Source organism: Halichoerus grypus, chromosome 1, assembly GCF_964656455.1.
Source record: "Halichoerus grypus chromosome 1, mHalGry1.hap1.1, whole genome shotgun sequence".
NCBI lineage: Eukaryota > Metazoa > Chordata > Mammalia > Carnivora > Phocidae > Halichoerus > Halichoerus grypus.
In genome coordinates, this window is record NC_135712.1 from 32,076,862 (window position 1) to 32,104,023 (window position 27,162).

The 27,162-nt window shown below is 35.2% G+C and overlaps 1 protein-coding gene and 1 non-coding gene across 10 annotated transcripts in view; both read right to left on the reverse strand.

The window, feature by feature from the left end:
- ROBO1 (roundabout guidance receptor 1) overlaps positions 1–27,162 on the reverse strand; it is a 1,118,917-nt gene that overhangs the window by 286,648 nt on the left and 805,107 nt on the right. The window lies entirely within an intron of this gene.
- LOC118555032 (U6 spliceosomal RNA) lies at positions 14,070–14,176 on the reverse strand. The gene has a single exon (XR_004926765.1). It is a non-coding gene; the product is annotated as a U6 spliceosomal RNA (small nuclear RNA).

The window sequence follows — 27,162 nt, forward strand, 5'->3', positions numbered from 1 at the left end:
ATCTAAACTGATCTCTTTTGCTGTATCCTTTTCCTGGCTTCAGGGCACAAAGAATAATTTTTCATGTAACAAAATTTTCCTTTTGTGTTTTCTTAAGGCAAATAATACAAAATTTCTGTCGAAGGGAAAAATATTAAACACGTATTTATTAGTACAGACACACTTTCTTATATAGTCTTATATTCCAACCTAGAGAGCTTTATTTTTCTTGTAGTTAATTTTCTTTTACTCCTAAATCACAGAAAGATGTAATTATGGTCAAGTAGAAAAAGATTTTGAAAATTGCTCACTTATACATACAGGCTTCAAGGACTACTCTCACAAGAAAGAGGTAGCCACAATTTAATGAGGCAGAAACATAACCGTCTTCTATTATATACAAATAAGTAAAAATCATAAATATAATTAATGTTTGCTGCTTTATATTAACATAATCTTCACCAAGGTACCTTCTTTTGAATCCTCTTTCAGAATTTCAAATCCCACACACATCATATACCATAAATATTTTTGTTTTTCAATTTAGCCAACAGAAAGTGTTAGCTACTGAACAATTAAATACTTTCTCCAGATGTCTATTTTACTTTTGGAAGTTTGTTCCACAACACACCCATCCCCAACACCTGCCTTCCAGCTTAACTTCAAAGGGATATTTCATATAAAAGCATCTGAGAGGAGAAAAATCTGACACCACACTTGTTTGAGTCTCCATTTAAAAAAAGGATAAAATAAGCAAATATATATTTATTTCTTAAAAGATTAAGGCAATTTAAAAAAAAGTTTAGAAGCATATCTTGCAACGACTCTTGATTATCTTAGAGAGACCATATGATAAAAGAATTAAATAGGAGAGACTGGGCTATATTGTCTTGGTTGAAATTCAGGCTCTGTCATATACCAATCACGTGATTTTTTTAGTAAGTTAACTTACCATGCTGAGGGTACTTACTTCATCTATAAAATAGGAGCAAAGATTTTATTTACCTCAGAGGACTGTTTTACGAAATGACAGTGATCCCATATGAAGCATTTATAACAGGGCCTGATACAGAGCACTCAATAAATGTTAGGTGATGTGAGTATAATTATATTGGTTAGATGACTATAATTATTACTATTAGTGTATATATACATTAGGTAGGCACATACATTTATTTATGTGTGCTTCTGTGTGTGTGTGCATATATATGTATATATAGAGATCGTATATATCTCATACCTAAAGAGCATGAATCAGTTCAATAGGTTTAACTTCACTCTCCCCAAATTCTTAAGTGCTGATATAATTAATTAAATAGCAATACTGAGTGGAACATATAATCCATTTGACAAACTTTTATGTACCATGACATTAATCCATTATAAATATTCATCACAGCTAGTACATCAAACAGCTTATGATACTGCTACCAAATTTTAGTTTTTCTTCTAGCCCTTAAGACCCTATCACTGGCAAAGGTGGAACTGGGGCAAAAACCAAACAAGCCAACAAAAGTCCCCAAACATCAGTAGACCCAAACTTTACCCAAACTTTATTTATATCCATGAGGAACAGGGGCTGGATAAATGCACTCCCAAAGTAGCTCAGAATGCCATGCTCTTAGTAAATGTGGGAGCAAACTGGAAAATGATAATCATTCAGGAGAACTCGAGTAGTATGGGCTTCGGTGCACACCTATTTACCCAAACACACAGACTCATGGACATACACACACCCTATATCTTGTGCTTCCCTCACATTATAATTCGGTGAAACGACGGACCACAATAATAAATAGAGGAATTTCTATTTTATGTAAATGTGGTCATCTCTATTTATTCACCAATTCAGTCTCTCAGTTAATAAACTAATAAAAACAATCCTCTATTATAACAGGAACTATATCTCAAGTTTGCTTTCAAATAAGTCCAATCCCATTCTTTTCAACTGAGGAATCAATTACTATGATACAAATACTAAAGTCATATTTGACTAGGGTCTTATTTCTATATAATCCCCTAAGTTGCTTCTGCATATTTAAAAGTAATTAAGGCATAAGGATGATGCAGGAAGAACAACACAAGTTTCTGTTTAAACAAAAATATCAAAGTATGAGATTATACTTGGTTATTAATTATGAATTGACCTGACTTGACTTTAATACTTTTGTCCAAGGAGCCCTAAAGGGCTATTTCATTTTCCCTGAAAATGATTAGATAGCCACTACATGAACCCTTTTGTTTCTGCCTTCATACACTCTACCTCTGGAATCTAAGGCAACATTGAGGTATTTAAACGGGGTGGAGGGGGGAGTGGGGATGAGAGAAAGAGATCTCAAACATTAAAACTCTGTTGTTGCTAGCTAGCACTAAATAAATGGATGACTGAGTATACCTGGGGCAGGAGGAATGGGGGGATTATATGTAGAGAGAGATAGTGAGCACACAGATGCACTCACTGTTAAAAAGGTCCAATATTTCATACTTAAATGTGTTCTAATATTCACATAAATCTTCAAGAGAAGTAGTATTACTCATTTTTAGATGAAGAGACTGAGCCCTGGTAAAGTAAGACAACTTGCCAACACTCACACAAACAGTAAGTGTTAGAGGCAGGATTGGGATTTGAGTTTGTCTGACTGACTTCAAAGCCAGCTTTAACAACTGTGATAGAATGCCTTCTACAGCTAATGGCCTGACTGTCAAGACTAGGTATGACTGTTGAACACGTCAACATCACTTTAATCAAAGTGGGAAAATGGAATAAATGTGGAGGGGAGGGTTTCTTTCACTTTGTTCTGTTTTTGTTTTCTGCTTGCTTCTCTGTTTGGTTTTAGACACATAGTATTTAGGTATCACTAACAAGAACATTCTTATTCTTGAATCCTGAGGTCCTCCCTGCCATATTAGGTCTTCTCTGACAATCATTATGAACAGACCAGCTGTCCAACATTGCTCATAAAATAGTTCCTAATTCACACAGAATCGCTTGCCCTGAGCCCCTCTCTCCTGTCTTCTTTAAAAAGCATATGTCACAGCTACATTTCAACGAGGCTCAAGTAGTGCTTCATCTGTGAGCCATCTCAATGGACAACTAACATTTTGAAGTGCACACAAAGTGGGGCCCATAGTGCCTTACTGTTAATTAAAACCATCCTGACAGCCACGGACTTGGCCTTTATGATCAGCTTCTCTCCATGTTTGCCGAGTTGAGTCAACATATCTGCACCTGTAGGCTGGCTCAAGATGAATCAAACGTGAAAACTGAAGTGATCCTTGAAAAACAGGAGGGTTGGACTCCTCTTTCCTAAGATAAGCAATTCTCCTGTACCAAACGTGTATGTGTACATTCAGTCCAATCCTTGGAACATCACTATTATTGCTAACAAAGGAACGTTAGACATTCTGATACCTTAAAGCAGCTGTTCTCAAATGATCTGGTGTCAAGAACCTTTCACACTCTTAAAAATTACTGAGGACCCCAAAGTGTTTTTATTTATGGGAATCCTATCCATTGATGCAATTATGTTAGAAATTTAAATGGAGAAAAATTTAAAATACTTACTAACTTACTTTAAAATAAAGATAACCTTATTAAGTGTCAATATAAATAACATTTTCATGAAAACTAATTATATTTTCCCAGACAAATAAATACAGTGAAAAGAATGGCATTGTTTTACATTTTTGCAGACTTGTTTCTAATGTCTGGTTTAACAAATAGACAGCTGGATGCTATCTCTCTACTTCCGCATTCAGTCCGTTGCAATACATTATTTTGTTGAAATATATGAAGAAAAGTAAGCCTCACAAAGACATCTAGGCAGAAAAGGAAGAAGTATCTTAATAGCCTTTTCAAATAATTGTGGATATTCTTCTTTCATACTACACCAACAATCAACGTGTAGTCGTTCCTTAAATGTTAGTGGTAATGTGGAATCTGAAAACATATCAACGAACTTTTGGTAATCTATGAGATTAAACTATATTGTTTTGCCTTGACCTTTGAATGAATCTTTACCATGCATGATTTTGACCTTGTGGACTCCCTAAGAGGATCTCTTGACCAAACTTTGGGAATCCTTATGCAAAAAAACAAAAACAACACACCTCTGAAAAAAGTATGAATGTGTGAACCTAGCAGAGTGACAAAGGAGGATACAGCAATTGTACAAAGAACCTTATAAAAGGATTTAAGATTTCATTTACTTCATAGTAGTAGATTTGTGAAGATTAGAAAAGAGGCCCTCTTGGAGACCCAGCCTTACAAACTTGGCTTAGAGAGTAGGGAGTCAGTTGGACTATAGCCTCTGTTTGCTCCCTTGGCTGGATTTATCTTTCACAGAAAGAACAAACTACACAACCATATGTGACAGTCCTAGTTACATTAACAGACAAGGGAGAGCAATCCACACAGAGTAGAAAAAAGAGAAGAAAAACAAATTTGCACTTGTGAGCCACAACAGTCTGATAAAATTCATACCATTCTCTTTCATTCCTTCACTTCTGCAGTCAATTCATGACACGTGTGACAGTTAAAAGTTCATGATCCGTAGAAATAATATCAGGTCCCAGTACCTGGCTTTTATTTTATGACCTGGGTATTGGGTGGGGGAAAGTAGGTACAGAGAAAACATTGAAAAAGAAAGAAACCCCATTTTTAAATCATAATAGTAAGAGCTTTTTTAAAAAAAAGTGAACAGTTCTCTTCACTGAAAAGGAATAAAAGTTACAATTTCAAAGCATTTTGATTTTGTTTCATAAATAAAGGTACATGCCACCCAAAGACAGTGACTTTGGGTCACTTTAATGAGACTATAATGAGAATAAAATGGAATAAGAGATTCTAAAATAACAGATTTTATAAAAACTGAAATAGTTTAAAACTTTTTTCTTTAAAATTTTATGAGACCACGAATTTTAGCTCGTTTGCATCAACTAAAGAGTGCATCAGTGAAGAAAGATATTTATAACTAAATTAATTTTCAGCAAAAATTAATGTCTATCTCATTTCTGTTTAAATTATCATGCCATGCTGCAATAGTAATAATAATGAAAATAAATAATAAATCGTTGGGGTGCCTGGGTGGCTCACTCGGTTGGGTATCTGCCTTCGGCTCAGGTCATGATCCCAGGATCCTGGATAGAGTCCTGCATCTGGCTCCCTGCTCAATGGGAAGCCTGCTTCTCCCTCTCCCCCTGCCACTGCCCCTGCTTGTACCTCTCTCTCTCTCTGTCAAATAAATAAATAAAATCTTAAAAAAAATAATAAATTGTCATGCCATGCAGCAACTATTATCAAATTCAGAATACTTCCTTATTCAATTTATTTATATGTAGTTATAATGAAAATTTGACTTGTACCAACATAACCTGCTATCGAAAAAACTAGTTATTTCCAACTATATCTGGTGACCAGAGGGCACAGTTCTGAAACTACAATAATTGCTGAACATCACTGTCTTCAGAGACTTGTGCTGTGTGGTAAATATGCAAGTTTGCAAAACACAGGGTTTGTAAGTGATGACTCATATGTACTGGAGTTTACCAATAAGTCTGAGTTGCCGTTTAAAACGAATATATTAAATGCTGGTCACGAGTAGAAAAAATACTGTCTTTGGTACTAACTGTGGTTCTTTTTTCCTTTACCACTGTCTGAGCTCATTAGAATCACATGCTGTGCAAATCTCTCCCCTTCAGAAAGTCAGACACTATCGCCTCGCTCACGCCATTAGTTAACCTTAAGCTTCACTGTACCAGGAAGCTGTGGGCACTGAAAGTCCACACCGCAGCAGTGGTAAGGACAGTTTCTATTCCACAGGTGAAAAGCATGCATGGGTTGAACTGAACATGAATCTGCACCCTAGAGCTTGCTAAAATCCTTCTAACAGATTTTTTGCTCAGCCTTTCAACATAGATACAATAAAAATGTAAGATGCATTCCATACCCTACTCTAAAAAGTCAATTTTAGGGGCGCCTGGGTGGCTCAGTCGGTTAAGCGTCTGCCTTCGACCCAGGTCATGATCCCAGGGTCCTGGGATCGAGCCCCGCATCAGGCTCCCTGCTCGGCGGGAAGCCTGCTTCTCTCTCTCCCACTCTCCCTGCTTGTGTTCCCCCTCTCGCTGTCTCTCTCTCTCTCTCTCTCTGTCAATTAATTAAATAAATAAAATCTTTAAAATAAATAGTCAATTTTAGAGTTTTACTTAAAATGACCAGTAAAACCCCAAGATATAAACATGAAGCTTAAAATAATTCAAAGATTTATTTTAATTACAAAAACAATTTAAATTACAGGGATATAGATGGTAAGGCAGAAGGAAAATCTACTATGATCCATGCTTTTCCTCATAATGATGAATTATGGAACTCTGCATTTCAGGACAGGAAACCTGTGTTTCGAATGAGTATCTCTACCTAGATTTCACTAATGCCCTGTGAAGTCAAATTCCGGTTGGCTCCAGATATATTACAAATATATTCTTCCTTAAATAGAAAACTACATTCACATTAACTTCGAAATTGTTCAGAAAATCAAACTGAAAATTATATATAAAATCATTTTCATATTTCATAAATAATAATTATTTATTATTATAAAGGATTAAGTTATAAGTTCCAAGCTGTTTAGAACTATCTACTTGGCTCAAAATGCAAAATGTGGGGTGCCTGGCTGGCTGCGTCAGAACAGCATGCAACTCTTATTCTTGTGGTTGTGAGTTCGAGCCCCACGTTGGGTGTAGAGATTACTTAAATAAATGAGTAAGTAAAAACTAAAAAAAAAAAAAAAAAAGAAAGAAAGAAAAATGTAGTCAATGTGAGTTCTATACTGTTAATTGGATACAAGTTTTGCCTAAGAGTTGCAAACCCAAAGATTATCCCCCTAGGAGATAAGAGGTACATATATTATTTATTTTTAGAGAGAGAGTGTGCGCGGATGCATGGGCAGGGGTGGGAATGGGGTGGGAGGAGGGAGGCAGGGAGAGAGAGAATCCTAAGCAGGCTCCATGTCCAGCACAGAGCCCAACACAGGGCTTGATCTCACGACTCTGAGATCATGACCTGAGCTGAAATCAAGAGTTGGACCCTTAACTGACTGAGCCACCCCAAAAGGTATATATATTAAACCCAATGAAGTGTCTTAAGAATAACAAACACCTTTTCTCTAATTACATGTTCACCAAGAAACCTTATAATTGGATTTCCTGACAGCAAAAGAATTTATCTGTGAATATTCTGGATTTCTAATAAACTCAATATATCATCAAACTGAAAATTAATAAATTGCTATTCTCATTTCCTTTGTTTTTTCTTGAAAGAAGGTATTCACTTGACATTTTTATCAATGATATATCAAGGATAAAAGAGCAATTCCAAGAGAAAGACCTAGTCATTTTCTTAGACCACCAGTATATTTTGGTAAATCGTTACTTAATTTTAACATCAAGCATTATGCAATTAAAATAATGTATAAAGTAATTGTAAGAACTATCAATAGTTATTGATGCTTAACCATTAGGTATCCTAAACTGATTCTAATACTTTCAACTATATAAGTCGATGATGTCACAATAAAATAATAAAATTATATGACCCTGAAATGCTCCAAAATTTAAGTAATATAAAGCTAGACATCCATAGTAGCATTTCATGAAGACATTAAGAGAAAGTATGGGTACCAAAATACTCCTGAGCCTTACTATGATACTACTTAATATTTTTTTAAAGATTTATTTATTTATTTGAGAGAGAGAAAAAGAATACAGAGGGGCAGAGGGAGAAGGAGAAGGAAAGAAGGAGACTCCCCGCTGAGCCAGGAACCTGATGTAGAACTCGATCCCAGGACCCATGAGATCATGACCTGAGCAGAAATCAAGAGTCAGATGCTTAACTGACTGAGCCACCCAGGCGCCCCTATACTACTTAATATTAAAGGACTTCTTTATTTTGGAAGAGAGAACAAATAAGTAATACTACATTTACACATCTTTAATGTATTAGACAATTAATAGTGTGTATATATTTATAAAGGATTCTTCATGGTCCTATAGAATAAAGTCTTCATTAAACTGAAATTTCATGCCATTTTATATATTTCAAAGGTGTCACATATTTATTGTTTATATACATAATAGTGCAAATGTCAAGAGGTATGTGTGTATGTATGTATATGTTTCTGTGTGTCTGTGTGTTTTAAATTTCTATAGCTTTTTTTTTACTCCTCAGTAAAAGATTACTTTAAATCGGACCTACATTCACCTAAGGAATGGCACTTTTGTAGAGTTTATCCCAAGGAAGCAGGAGAAAATTACACTGAGATACTCATTTCAAGGTTAATGAATGTGTTGAGGCAAACTTTTTAATGGCAATCTATGGTTTAATTTATTGTGACATGTAGCCTGCACTTCCTATGCCTTAAAAAGCACACGAATGAGTAGAGATACTCATTCGAAACACAGGTTTCCTGTCCTGAAATGCAGAGTTCCATAATTCATCATTATGAGGAAAAGCATGGATCATAGTAGATTTTCCTTCTGCCTTACCATCTATATCCCTGTAATTTAAATTGTTTTTGTAATTAAAATAAATCTTTGAATTATTTTAAGCTTCATGTTTATATTTTGGGGTTTTACTGGTCATTTTAAGTAAAACTCTAAAATTGACTATCCAATCCCACTAGTAACCAAAACTGATTCAACTCCTAGAAGGGATCAATGAGAATATGATATGTCATTAGGTAATTCATAAGAGAGTTGAGTAGAGTCAAATACTAAGGAAATCTTGAAAAAAAAAAAAACTCCATTGTGGAAGAAGAAAATTAGGACAGAGAGAAATGGGGAGAAGAGAGAAATGACAAGTGGGAGGAAACGCCAGTGGTTTCCCTAAATGCCCCTCTCAAATCCACCAAGCAAATGTTTTTACATGGTTTGCTCATATGCTACAGCGAATATTCTAGGTATTCCTCTGTGTAATTTCATTACAGTAGAGACGGTAGTTTTGAAAGGTGTTAACTAATTGAAATAGGCTGAAAGCACCGTTTAAAAGTATTTTACAGAGCTGACTTCCCAGTGTGTCCTCTCCTGTGCCCAGCTTCATCAGCCACACCTGGGAACTCGCCAGAAATGCAAATTCTCAGGCCCAATCCCAGCCCTGCTAACTCAGATCTGCTGACCCAGAAATCCAGGTTTGAACAAGCAAGCCAGGTGATCGGATACACACTACAGTTTGAGAACTCCTGTTCTACCCTTGAATTACACCCCAGGGAGAAAGTTAGGTCAGAGATCATTCAGTTTGTCATTGCACTAAACAATGCCAACGATTGCAAAACCATGTAAATAGAAGGAGAAGTTGGCTGTTAGAAAACATAGAACCACAGACATGAAAGTACTTAAAGGAAGTAATAGATAATTAAACCCATACTTTGAGAAGTTCTGAAATCCAATCTCTGGGAAATAATTACAAAAAATTACATTTGTAGTTTGAAGTCTACTTTTGTAGAACATAGTTACATAATTTTTTATGAAACTGATGTACAAGAGCACCAGCCACAAAATTTACTCAACTGAAATGGAGTGAATAAGTAAAAGAGCATTCACTTGAAATAAAGAAGAATTTAAGGCATGTGCTGAACCCCCCTATCCTATCTCGTTCAGTTATTTTGTGAGTACCCTTACCTCTTTTACAGATAGGTACTGTATTAGTGATATTGACTCTGCAATTCTGAGACCGAGAGATTAAAATGATGCCCCCCGTGCTCCTGGAAACTGCTGATCCTGATCTTACTAAAATGAGTAAGAGAGTCATGCACCAGTAACCTGACCTTTAACCTGAGCTTGCCTTTCAGGAGTTTTGAGACAGACTAAATCAATTGATATGGCCATTACAATTGGAGCCCTGTCAAAATTTTTACAGTATTTGAAAGGGGTAATTGGGATCTGAAATGGACTGTAAGCAACATGGAACCCCAGTTCTCATATGCCAACAATCCAACAGACTTTGATTTCTTCTTTACACTGAATAACAGGAAGCAAGCAAAAATGTTAAACAACAATTTCCAAGCAGATACTGAGAGATTTTACTATTATGATTCCAATATATGTCCAATAATTCTTTCAATAATGTAAGAAACGATAGGAGATAAATAACTTTTTTAAAAAAATGACTTTAACACATATCTCCTGATGGTGTGAACTGACGATTTTCCCTGAAAACTTCATAATTTTGGAGAATATGGAAAACACTCCCATTTCTCTCTTACCTAGTTCAAAGGAAAAATATTTTACAGGAGAGCCTAGTTAAAGATAATCTTTATTTTCTATTTAAAAAACAATTAAATTGAAGCTTAAACTTTTCAATTTCAAAAACTAAAATATATGGCTTTTTTTGTTTGTTTTGATTTATGCCTGGCTCATGAGGTGCTTTTTGTAGTGGACAGAAAAACAGAATGCATTTTAACATCAATGTGTGTTTTGAATTATACTAACAAGCGACATATCAGCTGCGAGGTGAGACTACATTGAAAAAGACGGCTTCAGCTTACGGAAAATACCAGCTGTCTCCACTCTGTGAAGATGGATTACCACCTGTCCTGTTATCTTCCATACACAATACAAGGCACGTTGGCCATTTTAACCAGGATAACTGTACCCATATGTTCTTTAATTTGGGTCTGCATGCTGCCTACCATTAAATATTCGTAATGGATCATTGTAAATAGGAGATTAGCATGGGAGGCAGGGTGTTTAAGCAGAGTCTAAGCCTCTGTTTCATTAAACCTCCTTCCCTGTTCTCGAAACCTGTACAAGCGAAAATATTTGTGATAATAACATCAATTTTAGCTAACTAGTAAAGCATCCAAGCGTAAATGGAAAACAGTGAGTTGTGTGTGTGTGTGTGTGTGTGTATGTGTGTGTGCTTTTTAAGGCATAGGAAGTGCAGGCTACATGTCACAATAAATTAAACCATAGATTGCCATTAAAAAGTTTGCCTCAACACATTCATTAACCTTGAAAATGATCACACACAGATTTGCTAGAAGCAATTTTGCTAGAAATTTCCTCCTTTTCTCATCAAAATGTTACACTATTGAATATACTTGACAGAAAATAGGATATGAAAAGAAGCACAGATTTTTTAAATATCATAGCTGAAAAAAGTTACCTTTATTTGAAAACTAAAATGTATATTTAGAATTATATCAGTTATAGTACTAAGTCTTTAGCCAACAAACGAGGATGGATACATAGGATTTCTACTATGGAATAATGGGAGTAAAAAAGGGCTCCATTATCAAATGCATTTATTTATCTAGTCAGCTTAATAGGTAACCAATAGCATATGAAATGTGATGATCAGATCCTGAGTTCCGTTTTAGTGAAAGCAGGGCTCACTTCAGCTAGATAGAAACCAAACACAAAGTTGTGGCCCTACTGTTCACAAGTACATGCTGGGGCCAACTGAGCAATGGACCAAACAAGAGGGCTGCTAGCAGCTGTTTTCTATAGTGATCAATACTGAAGACCTCAACTTAGTAGGATTTGATCCTAAATATTAACTAATACTCTAAAACAATGCAAAAAAATAATTTATGAAAACAGCCTACAAAGTATATTTAAAATCCTACTGCTTCATTTTAGACTAACTAGAAAGATAAAATAACCTCAAATAGAATCTCTCCATGGTAAATAGTCATAAATTCCAGTCCTGTTGGAGGGAATAATAGATTGATATTTGCAGGTGTATTCAGTCTTACCTTGTTGAGTTCTGATTTATATTAGTCAAATACTTTATTTCTTTCAACTTGTGAAATGCTAGAATTCCTAATTAAACTTTGAAATAAAAAGAATAGGGAGAAGCAAATAGAGATTAAAGGAACACATCACAAAAGCTATCTTGATTTGCAAAAATTTTCTTAAAGGAAAGCAGATCTGGCTATTGTAATGGTTCAAGACAGAGCTCTTTTATGTGTGCAGATGGGAAGTACTCCTAGAGAGGGTCATATTTCTGTAGGCTAAAGACCAAGAAAACTTAACTGCTCCAGGCCCGGAGTTTGGTGGTGAGAACAATTCATTCATTGAGCACTAAGATTCAGTAATCAAAGTATGAGGACAAGGGTGTGATTTTCATCTTCTATAAGGACAAGTGACTACCAATTCAAAGGAAACAAATGGCAGTAAGAAAATGGAATCTCCCATATGGCTGAAATTTTTAAATGCGTGGTCCCTTATTTATTCACTTTTAAATTTCATTTTGTACAAACTGACTATATAATAAGCTAGAAACATACATCGTGCTTGACAATTTCCAACAACAGTTTCATACTCTTCAAAAATGACAAAGGATATAAACTACTTGCATCAAAAATTGAAAAAGATATGCTAAGTGCAGAAATTTACCAAATATTTTTAACGTCAACATTCACAATACAAGAAAATGTATTCACATTTAAAGGTAACAGTTACATTATTTTTTTCAAATAACACTTCACTCAGCGCATGCAATAAATTTTGTTGAAAAGTTTAATGTTAGAAGGGGCAGGGCAGGGTGATATCTAAAAGATATCTGTGGGGCACCTGGGTGGCTCAGTCAGTTAAGCGTCTGCCTTCAGCTCAGGTCATGATCTTGGGGTCCTGGGATCCAGCCCCAAGTCGGGCTCCCTGCTCAGAAGGGAGTCTGCTTCTCCCTCTCCCTCTACCCCTTCACCCCTCATTTTCTCTCTCTCTCTCTCCCTGAAATAAATAAAATCTTTTTAAAAAGGGGAGGGCTTAAGAGTCAGACGGAAAAGCTGTAGTATTTAATATACATATTTATCTCATGTCCATTTGACGTACTATTTAACTCCAAAAGCCCTCATCCTCTATAACTCTTTCTCTGACACTACAATTCTCCATGAATGACCAAAAGAATCAATAATATGTATCAATGTCTTTATTCGATGTAACTTTTTTGGTTTTTTAACACTAACCTTAGAAATAGGTGCAATGGCTTCCAATATCCATTTAATGTTACTTATTTAAACTTAACTGAAACCTTAGGTAAAAATGGAGAAAATGCATGTTAAAGATAAGTTACATAGTGTTTAAAATGGCAATTTTTACAAAAAATGTGAAATTAATCATCTGTTCTACCTGAAAATACTTCTCTTAAAGGATCAACACAGACAACTTGCAAATAAGCCTGTTCTCTTTTTTCATTATTTTTACTGGATGTTTGGTTGAAACAAGACAAACAAAACATTGACAAACTGGAAGGACAAAAGGGGTACAGAGAATAAGGGTCCCACCATTGCACATGGTACAATAAAAAAAAAAAAATGAAAGACTATCATCTCTTCTAACAAAGTCAAAATTGGCCTTTATACTTTGCACACCTGGAAACATAATGCTCAAAAATATAGAACTGACAGTGGCCTAAATTCAGATTTACTCAAAATTATAAAGGTGCCAAATAATAAGAAACACCTAGAATTTTCTAAAGGATTTTCACAATTCTAAAAATATTTAAAATTTGGGGAAGATAAAAAGAAAAAAATAGCATTAGGTGTTTCTGATTTGATTGTAACCCACTTCTATCAAAGGCTCAAAGATTTTTGTATTCAATTTCTATTTAAAATTAATTTCATAATCCTCATGCTTATTTCTAAGCAAAACCACAATGAAAAATATAGATCAGATTAGTATTGGTTTTTGTCTGGTAGAACATATTTCCAATATTTCTACATACAGACTGATTACTTTTCCCTCCCATATCTTTATTTAATTTCTGACAGATTTTTAAAAAATATTTTTCTACAGTGTAACCCTTGACATACGAAGTTTAATTACTAAAGTAAAATTTAGAATATATCCAAAGTATGCTTTTAAATATTTGTCTAAGGGAAAACCTTAATTTGTAGAACATCAAGTGGGAATATATTCAGATCATTCTTTTGGCAAAGTGATCTAAAAGTTTAGAATTGGATCTATAATATTGTTTATCTAATCTCGCTCTCTTTTTTTTTTTTTTTGAAGGAGGAATTGGGGATGGGTGTTGAATTGGGTGGGTTACTTCACTTAGAGAGTCTGTCTCCCCACCCATGGATATCAGAGAAAAGTAAAATATGGAATGCTTCACGAATTTGTGTATCATCCTTAGGCAGGGGCCATGCTAATCTTCTCTGTATCATTCCAGTTTTAATATATGTGCTGCCAAAGTGAGCACTATCTAATTTCCTTATATATCTGTCTTATAACAGTTGTGACTACGAAGGGGTATGGGATTATTACAACTGGCGCCACAATTTCCAGTCTAGTTAAATAGGGTAGTTTCCGGGAGTTATTGTCCAGATTATTCAGAGCCTGAACAGACATTACTGGATGGGTTCAGGTATTCACTTTTTGGAAAAAAAGAAAAAGAAAAAGAAAAAAGACAGATGTACAAATAAAAGTTTATTCATATCCATCTTCTTTGAACTAGTCAGAACAAGAAAGTCTCCACTGTTAACTTTATTATATAAGGGTATCTCGAGTAGAATGACTTAAGCATTAGCAAACCAGTTAAAAAATCTAAAATTGAAAATGTTCACCTTGAGTTCTGAGGCTGCATCATTAAATATTCATATCTCAATCAATAACGATAATGTCAATAGTCAGAATTTCTCTTTTAAAAGGAAATCTGAAATATTCTGTATCAAAAAGGGTATTACCTCTTAGAATAATAGTGTCTCAAGTAAGAAAAGCTTAAGCTGAATTACACAAATTTAGGCTGTTTATTTTGCCTTTGATGTCGTATTAAGTATAAATGTAATTTGTTGAGGGTGGTCAATTAACTTGTTTTATACCTAGAAATATGATTAACTTTATAAAATCTGAATTTCCATCATCATTCTTCAGCTGCAATAAAGAAAAAAAGCAAACATGTTTAAGGAAAGACTGTTAAAACTCCAGTCTGAAGAAGTCCTTAGTCATCCTGAACCTTTAAGCAGGCCTTTGGCATAAACTCAGATCATGTCCCAGTAAGATAATTCCTCTAGGGACATATCCTTCACTCAGCTTTGAAGGATTCCTCTTAGAGAGATTCATCTGATTCATCTGGCCTATTAACAATTCTAATTCAAAGAATCCAAACAAGAAAACAAGCAAAAAGGAAGTAACTGTTTTTTGTTTTTTTTTTTAACCCCAACCCTCAGCTTCCATTCAAAAATATCTTCCTTCTTTTTATCCTTTCCTATGTGAGTTCTTACTAATGTTGTTAAAGAGCAGAAGCTACCACAAGACGGAGCCTGGAATTGTTCTGTGATTGTTATATTTCTTTAGGTACACAGCACAGTGTGTACTATTCTATTCCACCCATGGGTTTTCAGCACACATTAACTGATGTTGAGTAATATGTGATAATAAATTAAATTTTAAGGCATCACATTGTGAGCACCAAAGTCTGTTGGTAGCAGATTTTTACACAACTATGAAAAGAACACATATATGCGGTAAACCATTTATAGAAAAAAATTATAAAATAATTCTAATTTATTCCTTCTCCTATGATATATAAGGTTAGATTATGTTAATGACATTTACATCTATAAATGGAAAAGAAATCAGTGAAAACCCCATTTTGCAAAGAGAAATATGTAAATATTTTGGAATGCCTATGGTCCATAAAAGAGGTAGAATATTAAAAGTGATGAGAGAAATGTGTGAAAACCAATGATGGAAGAACAGCTTGGAAAAGTTATTAACCAGAAAAAGTTCTAGCATGGAAAATATGGTAACTTCTTGGTTATTAAATATGGTTCAATTTAGAGAACTAAAATTAGCTATAAATTTGATGCTTTTGACAATTAAAGATAAACCATTATCCCTTACTTGACAATTTCTGGGTTTTGTTTCATATAAATTTGCAGCAATCTTTCTTAATTCAGTGTCAGCTTACTCTTCAGGGTATAAAAAAAAAATCACCAGTAGTCTGTGATAGGGCAGCCAAAAGAAATAAAACATTGGCTCCATTAGATCCTGGCTTTCTTTCTTGAACTTTACAAGTTCAGACTGCTGATTGTCATTTGTCTTCTCAGGTGCCAGAGAGTATAACTGTGAAGTTGGGTACAATACACCTATACATCCTTCATACTTTTAGGAAACCTGAGGCAGAAAAGAATGCTCAGGGATCCTGAGCCTACCACCCTAAAACATTCAGATATGAAAATAGAAAGTATCTGGCAATTGTCCTAATTTGTGGATGTACACCTAATTCTCCACCACATGTTTCTGCAACCATTTACCCATCATTTCTTCTGGTTCTTTCAGGAGCAGAGGAACATTACCACATTGACATGATTCTTCATATACTTAGAAATACTTGAGCAATTTCAGTGAAAAAGTCAATGATACACTGGCCACATGTTATCTCTGAAACTATCACATCGAAGGAAACTGTGACTACTGCCCTCTTTATGTCACTCAATGCTATCAATTTATGTTTGGTTTTCTCACTGGCTATTATACTGACCTCAGGAGATCATGGTCACCTGAGCTTCAAGAGGCCCCAAATGAGTCCTCAGAAGTGAAGCTTCTGTGCATCCTCCGAGCAGGGGGATTCACACATTTTCTATGTCAGGTAGTGCAAGGTCACGCTGAAATACTGGGACTTTCACATCACTGAAACTTATTAGCCAGAGGTGAGCAACTCCCATTTTTTAAGTTGAACAATTACATGTTGACTTCGACAACATAAAACAACAAGTTTAAGTATAAATTAAGTAGAACCAAAGTAAAGGACCCTAACAGAAAGCTGAACACATCACAAGAACAATCTCATCAATACAAGAGAAAGGGAAGCAGGATGTGTTTACAATGTAAGCCAACTCAAGCTTTACTGCTTCCCAGCTATTTACTTAGTGGATTGCCTTGTCAGTATCTAGGCTTTAAAAGATAACCTATACCACGTCAGAAGATCCCACGTATTGATCTCTCCTGGACATAACAGACATATTCTTTTAAGGGGTCACATTAGGAATGGTTTCTTTACTCAAAGTCACTGTATCTTTTTTTTTCAAGTTTTTATTTAAATTCCAGTTAGTTAACATACAGCATAATATTAATTTCAGGAGTAGAATTTAGTGATTCATCACTTACATATAACACCCAGTGCTCATCACAACAAGTGCCCTCCTTAATATCCATCATCCTTTTAACCCATCCCCCCTTCTACATACCTCCCCTCCAGCAACCCTCAGTTTGTTCTCTATAAGTAAGATCTGGTTTCTGGTTTGCTTCCCTCTCTCTTTTTTTTTTTTTTTTTTCATCTGTTTTCTTTCTTAAATTCCACTGAGTGGAATCATATGGTATTTGTCTTTCTCTAACTGAAAAAGTCACTTTATCTTTATATGTCACAATAAACTGAGGAAGGTATAGGTTAAATTTCTTAACCTTATTAAAAATAATAAATAATAAAAATAAATAAGTAAATAAAAATAAGTAAAATAAATAAAAAACAATAAAGACAAAAGAAAGAACACTAACCAACTATCAATTTACCTCCTCCTTTTAGCCCATTTCAAGTTTTATTTGGGGAGCAGATTTTGAAGTACACTAATCTTGTAATAGTTTACTTTCTCAATAATGCATAGATATCAAAGCCACAGCTTAACCCTGAATGCAAAATTAATAGATATCAAACCAGTTGACTGTGGCAGAATAAAAATATAAGATTTTCATGTGTGAAAAGGATTTGCATGTAAAACTTAACATTTTACTGGTTCTTGTCTATAACTACAGATTACGAAAACAAATAGAAAAAAATAAACTGAAAATGGTACATTTTAGAACCTACTGACTGCCACATTTTACGAGACGAAGTCAATGTATATCGTGCTTTTGCATTATTATGTGAGAAGGTAATTGCCTTGTGTAGAAAATGTATTTGTCTTAAGTTTCACATTCATGATTAAGACTCTCATGATTAAGAAGTCTCATTAAGTGTGAGAAGCAAAATAGCATAAGGATTATGAGCATGGGCAAAGTTATTTAAACTACCTAGGCCTTGATTTCATCTAAAAAGTAAAGGTAATAACAATACCTACTTCACTGAGTTTTTGTGAGGATTAAGTAAATTCATAAATGTAAAATAGTGTTTGGCACATAGCACATACTCAGAAGTACTGGTTATTACGATAATTAACATGGCCTTCGACCTCAACTTCTTCCTCAAAAAAAAAAAAAAAGAGCAACTTAGATTGTATTCTATAATACAGTTTTACTAAGGACCAATTTATCCCACTAAGTTAAATATAAAGTAGAAATAAGTTATGTTAGCTTGAATATTAAAATTCAATCTTCCTCTTCCTCTGGGTCTGTTCAGAATTTCAGTGGCGATATTCCACATACATAAACACAATTTCCTTTGCTAAGTACTCTCTCTATGGTGCTTAAAAAGCTTCCAAACAGCCAGGAATGTATTTAAGCAGTTTGATTAGCCCCTTATGTCAGGTAAATGAACAGTTTTTGTAAACATTAAGTGAAATACGGGTCATTTTGAAATGAGAGATTCTCTGTAGTATAATAAATGTCCCAAATGGAATGTCTCTAAAATACTAGGATTTTGTTCTCCAAATAAGTCCACCTTTAAAAAGTCAGAATTTTCAGGACATAAGTATAAAAAGAAAAAGGCTATAAGTGGCAGAATACAAATGGGCATGTTTACATGCAAAATTTGTGACAGTTCGCTTGCACACTTTTAAACGAGGAACAACATCTGGCATAAACAGTCAAATCTGCCAAACAACTATTACATAAAGGGAAGACACAGCACATAGAAAAAAGCAGAAAAGAGTTTTAGCCATCTAATGAATTCAATATATAAAAGACAAACGAGGTTTCCATAGAATTAAAGGCATAAAAGTCTAGTCAACAGAATAAATGCCGTGAGAATATAATCCAAAACTAAGGCTAAAGTTGTCCTTCAGAAATAAAGACCAAAAGATCATCTCTGACAGAAACAGTCCTTCCAGCTCCACATCACCACACAGAAATGTTGGGGGGAATGTTGGGGAAACACTTTTTTTTTAAGATTTTATTTTTAAGTAATCTCTACACCCATGTGGGGATCGAACTCACAACCCCAAGATCAAGAGTCGCATACTCCTCCAACTGAGCAAGCCAGGCACCCCAGGAATGCCCCTTCTGAAAGCAGGCTTATCATCCCTGTCAAATATGATAATGGCCTACACTTACGCACTGAGCATGAAAATCCACAACCCCAGGCTAAAAAACTGAAAAATGTCAATTAAAAAAAATACACCAAGTCTCATGAGAAAGCATAATTTTGAAGAAAGTATCATAGAAATGGTCATCAGAGCAAATTAAATTTAAAACCCTCTCCTTCTCCTTCCTCCTCCTCTCCTGTATTTCTTTCTTTCAGATACTAAGATTGTACAGTTTTGCAAAAGCATAAGAAATATCAGAAGTTCTGAAGACATCATTGATTAGTTAATAAAGATAACTCCCTTTTATCTGTACAATGCCTATCTCTGACCGGTCCAAATTACTTTCCAATCGTTAACCAATTATGCAATTATTATGTAAGATAGCAAATAGCATTGCCTATTTGTAGATAAGAAAATTAAGTCACAGAGGTTAGGAGGTACTATCAGGTCCTTAGGTAGGTCCCAGAAAATCAATTCCAATCACTAAACTTACATAACATTCACTCACCAAACATTTCAGAGACTTGCTAGGCATTGTTTTAGATCAGCAGTAATAGTGACAAGCTCCTTATCCTCATGCAGCACACATAGCAAGAAGGGAAATCAATGGTAAACAAATATTTATCATTAGTCACATGATCCCAGCCCTGTCTTGTTTTTTGTTTGTTTGTTTCTTTGGGTTTTTTTGCAAGTCATTTATTGCTAAAATGGAAAAGGACTGGATTAAGATCCCCTTTTCCCAGATGATGCACATAGCATTGCAGGTTTATCAATGGACAGATTCCATGTTCTTGAGCTGAATGGGCAAACAAGCTTTGAGAGATATGTGTAACTCTACTCTAAAGCGGCCCCCTCCTTTGTACCAAATCCAAAAGCCTATTAAGGGGAGAAAAGATAATGGGATTGGGAATAGGGGGATAAGACAGAACCCCTTGTTCTAGAAGAAATTAATCCTCTTTCAAGCCATCTCTTCTGCTCATCAACTCAAGTTGCCAAAGAAATATGTTCTTCTAGGTCCTTAGCCTCTTCACCGGCATAAGCATCAGGAACTCAATAGCTTTCATTGTGAACTGACTGCCCAAGGTCTTCTGATATGTGAATGATAGAAATAGTCCCATGAAGTAGGGACTTGACCTGTTTTCTGGGGTTTTAGTCACCTGTATTTTCAAATTGGTAAATATTTACAACAGCTACATGGTATATATATCATATTACAGGAAGCTGGCAGGGGGGTGATTTTTAATTTAATCAACTCTGTTACTAAGCCAAAAAAAGAAATTTTATTTACACATAAAATATATTATTTTATAAACTGAGGAAATGCTGCTTGGAATAATAAAATAGGGAGTTATTATAAAGACATATATACTCAAGTTTTCTAATGTACACTTAGCATCTTAAAATGTGACATAGTTACATCTAAACTTGAATCGGTAAAATAATTTCAAATTAAATATTAATCAAAGGTACAATTCTACCAAATCAATTTCATGCATTGCCATTTTGAAGGATGAAGGAAAACTGATGTATAAATTATTTATAAAAAAAAATAACCCACAATAACACTGAGCTAATTAACACAGTAACTGTAGAATTTCAGGGCAAGAATAGAGGAAGAGGATTTCTTTGTTCATATTTTTCCTAGCCAAAATTTCATGAATAAATCATATACTTCAACCCTATTTGTAAGAATCTAAAGAAGATTTGAATCTGACATTTTTTTTAAAACATTAAGAGCTTTTTTTTTTAAGATTTTATTTATTTATTCATAAGAGACAGAGAGAGAGAGAGGCAGAGGGAGAAGCAGGCTCCCCGCTGAGCAGGGAGCCCAATGCAGGACTCGATCCCAGGACCCTGGGATCATGACCTGAGCCGAAGGCAGACGCTTAACCATGGGAGTCACCCAGGCGCCCAAGAAAGAGCTTTAACTGAATCCATAATAGCATATAAAAATATTTCCTCAATTTGTATGTGTGTGTATGAGTTTGACTGTGTGTGTATACTTTCTGACTTCAGCAAAAATCCTTTTAAAATTGGAACCACTTCAGTGCAGCCACTATGGAAAATGTTATGGAGGTTCCTCAAAAAATTAAAAATAGAACAAGAGCAATTCAAATTCCAGGGATTAATGAAGGAAATGAAATTGCCACCTCAAAAAGATACCTGCACTCCTATGTTCACTTCAGCATTATTTATAATGGCCAAAACACGGAAACAACCTATGAATGAACAAATAAAATAAATACAGGGTGTGTGTGTATGTGTGTGTGTATATTTCCACACACACGCAATGGAATATTATTCAATCATAAAAAGGAGGGAAATCCTGTCATACACAACAGCATGGATAGATCTTGAGGGCATTATGTTAAGTGAAATAAATCAGACAGAGAGAGACAAACCAAACTCACAGATACAGGCAACAGATTAAGGGGTACTAGAGATGCGATGAGGGCAGAGGGGTTGGGGAAATTAGATGAAGCTGGTCAAAAACTATAAACCTCCAGTTATTAGATAAATAAGTCCTAGGAATGTAAGGTATAGCATGGTGACTATAGTGACCAACACTGTATTGCATATTTGAAAGTTGCTAAGGGAGTAGATCTTAAAAGTTCTCATCATAAGTGGGGCGCCTGGGTGGCTCAGTAGTTAAGCATCTGTCTTCGGCTCAGGTCATGATCTCAGGGTCCTGGGATTGAGCCCCACATCGGGCTCCCTGCTCTGCGGGAAGCCTGCTTCTCCCTCTCCCACTCCCCCTGCTTGTGTTCCCTCTCTTGCTGTCTCTCTCTCTGTCAAATAAATAAATAAAATCTTTTTTTAAAAAAAGTTCTCATCACAAGAAAAAAAATTATAATTATATGAAATGAAAGATGTTAGACTAAACTTATTGTAGTAAACATTTTGCAATATATACATGTATCAAAACATTATGTTGTATACCTAAAAGTAATAAAATTTTATATGTCCATTATATCTCAATAAAATTAGTTAATTAATTAATTAGTTAAACTGAAACCATTTCACTTAAATTAACATTCTTTCCATCCACCCCTTAGTAGCACTGTTATGGCTTAGAAAATGGTTATCACCATAACTGAGTCAGTCAAAAGAAGTACCAACATAAAGGACTGTGTCCTTCTAGAGTCCTGGCTTTATGTCTTACTTTAAGGAAAAGCAGAAAGAATGTTCTAAATTTTGAAATATTTAGCATGTGTTTTATACTTACATGAAAAATATTTTTATTTTTAAATATTCATATTAAATCTTCATAGCAAGGGGCGCCTGGGTGGCTCAGTTGGTTAAGCGACTGCCTTCGGCTCAGGTCATGATCCCAGGGTCCTGGGATCGAGCCCCGCATCGGGCTCCCTGCTCGGCGGGAAGCCTGCTTCTCCCTCTCCCACTCCCCCTGCTTGTGTTCCCTCTCTCGCTGTCTCTCTGTGTGTCAAATAAATAAATAAAATCTTTAAAAAAAAAAAAAAAAATCTTCATAGCAATATTCTTATTTTATTAATTTTTAAAGCTAACATTATAAGAGAAAAATCTGAATTCTAAAGTTTTTGGAAGGATTCCCTGTGATCATGCATCATAACTTATGTTCAAGTAGTATATGTTAGATTAGTAATGCAAACACTGGAATAAAATTTTATACTATACATTTAAATGTAAATGTTAATGAATAGTTTGTTCCACGAAGATTATCTAGCAATATAGGGGGGAAAATTATGCTTACTTCTACTGAAGTATATTCATACCCATTTCTTTTTCAATATCCCTGCACAGTATCCACTACTTAGTATAAATTCTAAAACTTAATTTCATTCTATTTAAGGTATATTAAATTTCATAGTCTGAGCTAATGATCAGAATATGGTATTAAATAAATGAATGTTGTACTTGAAACTTTTCCGAAAAATTAGCTGAGTTGTATAATCATAGACATGACTTGTCATTGGAGTTGATTCTAGGGGGAAAAAAAAGTTTCTTAATAGGGAGAGGAGAAAAAAAAAAAAAAAGAGTGAGGCATAAAACACACCAAGCTAAAAAATACAGATAATGAGTGCAATCTCTCATTTCTACTGGGGAAACAAAATGCCAAAATAATTGCACATTAGCAGCTTTGGATATAAAGAAAACGTTTTTTTCATTATTGTTGGTTGGTTGGTGGGGATCATTATCTAGAATTGTTTACTGATGGAGATTTAGTAATAATATACCCTCTGTGACCTGTACTAGATACTACAAGTTACACAGTTTTTGGAATTAAGTGGGAAATACCGACAATCTAATACAGGAATTACATACTATGATAAAGGAATATAGGGAGGGGTGAGTAAGGTTAACCTTGATGTGATTATGGGAAGGATAGGATACACAGAAAAGGAGGCTAAATTAAAAGATGGCTCTTCTGAGCTCTGAAACTATAAATACTTTTTTCCAGACCAAAGGGATGGGGTAAGGAGAGCGTGAGTTCTAGGCCACAAGGCCAGGATCACACTGAGCCCTGCCAATCATTTTGAAGAGTTTAGACTTTAGGGACATTCAAGAATCTCTGAGTGAGCAATCAAGAGTCATTCTTGCAAGTCATTTTAAAGAGTTTAGACTTGGGCGCCTGGGTGGTGCAGTTGGTTAAGAGACTGCCTTTGGCTCAAGTCGTGATCCTGGGGCCCTAGGATAGAGCTGGGGTCCTGGGATCGAGCCCCGACTTGGGCTCCCTGCTCAGTGGGGAGTCTGCTTCTCCTTATCCTTCTGCCTCCCCCCAACTCATACTCTCTCTCTCTGTCTGTCTCACACTCCCTCAAATAAATAACATCTTTAAAAAAAAATAAAGAGCTTAGACTTTAAGGGCACCGAGACTCTCTGAGTGAGCAATCAAGAGGGACAGATCAGATTTTTACATGCAAAAGAGTATTACAGTTATTTAGGTGAAAAATGATGGTGACACTAATTAGAAGAATAGTGAGAAGGATGGAGAGAAGTGGAAAAGTTCTAAAGCTATTCAGGACAAATCATCAACAAGACCTAGGATCAACTGATGTGAACAGACAGAAAGAAAGGAAGAAAGAATTAATCTTAGATTTCTGGGCTGGAAGGCTGGATGGATGGTGGTAATCCTTTTCATAGCTAGGAAAAAATAAAGGAAAGGCAGGGATGGAAAGGATGATGGTAAGTCTCATATTGGACATTTGAGCTGGAGGTACTACCAGGACTTCCAAATGGAGCTGGGTGTAGAGGTCCAGTCTAGAGATAAGAGAATAGGGTGGAAATCTGGACAATAGTTCTCCCTGAATCCAAAGGGGTAGGTGTGGTCACCAGGGTAAACCACAGAGTAAAAAAAGAAGAAGAAGTCCTCCAGGAACTTGAACATTTCAGCTATAAGCCAAGACTCAGCCAGACAAATAAGAAGAAAATCAATAGCATGTAAGTGGTGGACCTTGCTAGTTGTCTACTAAACATCCATTCTCTGTTCTTCCTTTCAACAAATACCAAATTTTGCTTGGGGAAGAAATGGGTTGGTTAAAAACATCTCTCCTTGCTAAAAAAAAAAAAAAAAAAAAAAATTATAGACTTCAAAGTGCAGTCACTTGCCCCCCAGGACAGCAAACCAAGACTTAATTGCAGTTTCAAACTCTCCAGGAATGGAAATCTAAGCCAATAAACCTGAAATTTTTGGTCAGCACCAATGAGGTAATCTGGCACAGGGACCCTCTCCATTCCTCAAAGGAAGATGAAGTAATGTGTATGATGAGACCCCCTACCCTTCCCCCTAATGGAAGGTGACCTTGCCAGAAACAATCCTTCCTTTACTTTTGCTGATAACTACTGGCCTCACTTTCCTTCCTATAAAACCTTCCATTTGTTGTTACAACTCCTAGGGGCATCTTTCTACTTGCCATGTGGGATGCTTCCTGATTCATGAATTACTTAATAAGTCAATTAGATCTTCACATTTACTCCCTTGAGTTTTGTTTCTTAACACCACACATCTTTGAAACTACGGGTGGCCATGTGACATAGCTCTAGCCAAGGAAATGTAATAAAATTCTGTTGGGTGAGATTTCCAGAAATTTATTGTTGTCCTGATTTTTTTTTAAAAAAGGGGGACGGGAGCTGCTGATTTTTTTACATTCCTCCATCTAGTACAGCACCGAAAGGTGATATTGAGAGGTACAGCCATCACGTTGTAACCACAAGGAAGAAAACCACAAACCAAAGCTGGCAGAGCAGAAAAATAGAAGGAAGCTGGATTCCTGATGGCTTCTTGGAGCCGCCATACTTTTACTGTACACCCTTCCTCCAGAATCAAATTTAAACCTGTCTGTTCAATTTCCCAACTTTGGTTCTATGCAGTAGGATGTAATGTGGATCTAGCTGGGTGCCATGAAATTCTGGGAAAGCAAACATTTCACGAAGGAGGTCAATTATGTCAAATGCTTGCAAGAGGTAAATTATATCCATTATAGAAAACAAAGTTTAGAAAGCTGAGGTCAAGACTATTAACAGTAACAGGATATTAGTGAAAGAGAAGGGTAAGGCCACACACAGTGCTAAGCACCTCTTTGCAAAGTTTTGGTAAAGCACCATATTTGAATTGCCTATGTTCGGAATATTGACTGGATCCCTGTTATAGCCTTCAACATACTGATGTAGAAGAAAACATTCCTGGAAGGAAAAAAAATAGAAATAGAATAGTATATTATATTCTTACTCTTACGTTCTTGAAACAAAGGAACCATGTAGATAAATAACCACAAACCTGAACGGGAGATACACAGACACTTTTGCAATTATATGTCTACCCACAAGATGCCAAATACTAATTTTTACCCAAAATGCATTCTGATAAAACAATTTATTTTCTGAAAAAAAATATTTTGGCACTCCATATAAATGTGGGAATTGTAGTAATTTAGATCCCCTACTCATGCTTCCTAGAATTCATTAATATTTTAAAACCTCTAAAGTCTTACAGAAAAGAGATGTGTAAAAGTTTGTTTAAAGACTTATTTTACAAATTATTTTTTAACAGCTTACAGAAATACTTCACTGGAACATACTTTAAGAAAAGCCACAATGAAATATTTAAATGCTAACCATGCCAGTGACAATAACTTTATAAACCTTCAAAATACATTTATCATAAAAGACATACCATGCACTGATATATGAAGACGATACATCATTTCACAAATATTTATATGGATTTTAAGTACATTTATGTTTGAGAGGATGGCTGACTCGGGGAACAGAAAACTCATTCTGAATGTAACCATATATGGCATTAGCTTGTCAGCCTTCACTTACCTGCAATGAAGAGAGACATCCTTTGGAACCATAGGAAAGGAAGGAGTACCCCTATCTAATAACGAGCCTACCATAGTAAATGCTCATGATACAACAGTTACCATGTATATAGTGCTTTATCAACCAGCCACACTTCTAAGCACTTTGCATATATCAACTTATTTAATCCTCCTCAAACCTCTCTAAGGTAAGTAGAATTAATATCCCCCTTTCACAGGTGAGGGAACTGAAGCATAAAGAGGTTAAGCAAATTCACCAAGGTCATAGAGCTATGCTAAATGAACATTCACTGAATTTGTTGAGAACAAAACTAATGACAGAATTAGTTGTAACTAATTCTATACAAATTATATATGTACATATATATATATAAATATACAAAATACATATGTGTACACATATACACAAATTACATACATACAAATTCTATTTGTAACTGTAAAGAGTGTCAATAATGTTCTCTATGGATAAAACCCATTGTCCAGGGTTAAGAGAACCCATTACATTCAAACAACACAAACTCTTGGAATAGATCATGAGAAATGTATGGTTATTCACCTGGGGTTGATAATTAAAATTTTGAGGGAGGCTTAAGGAATTATAACCAACATAGTTCAGAAAGAACAGAGACTTTAGTGGTATTTAATTGAAGGAAGGGAAGGAGGGAGGCAGAGAAAGAAAGAAAAGAAGGAAAGAAAGAAAAGGA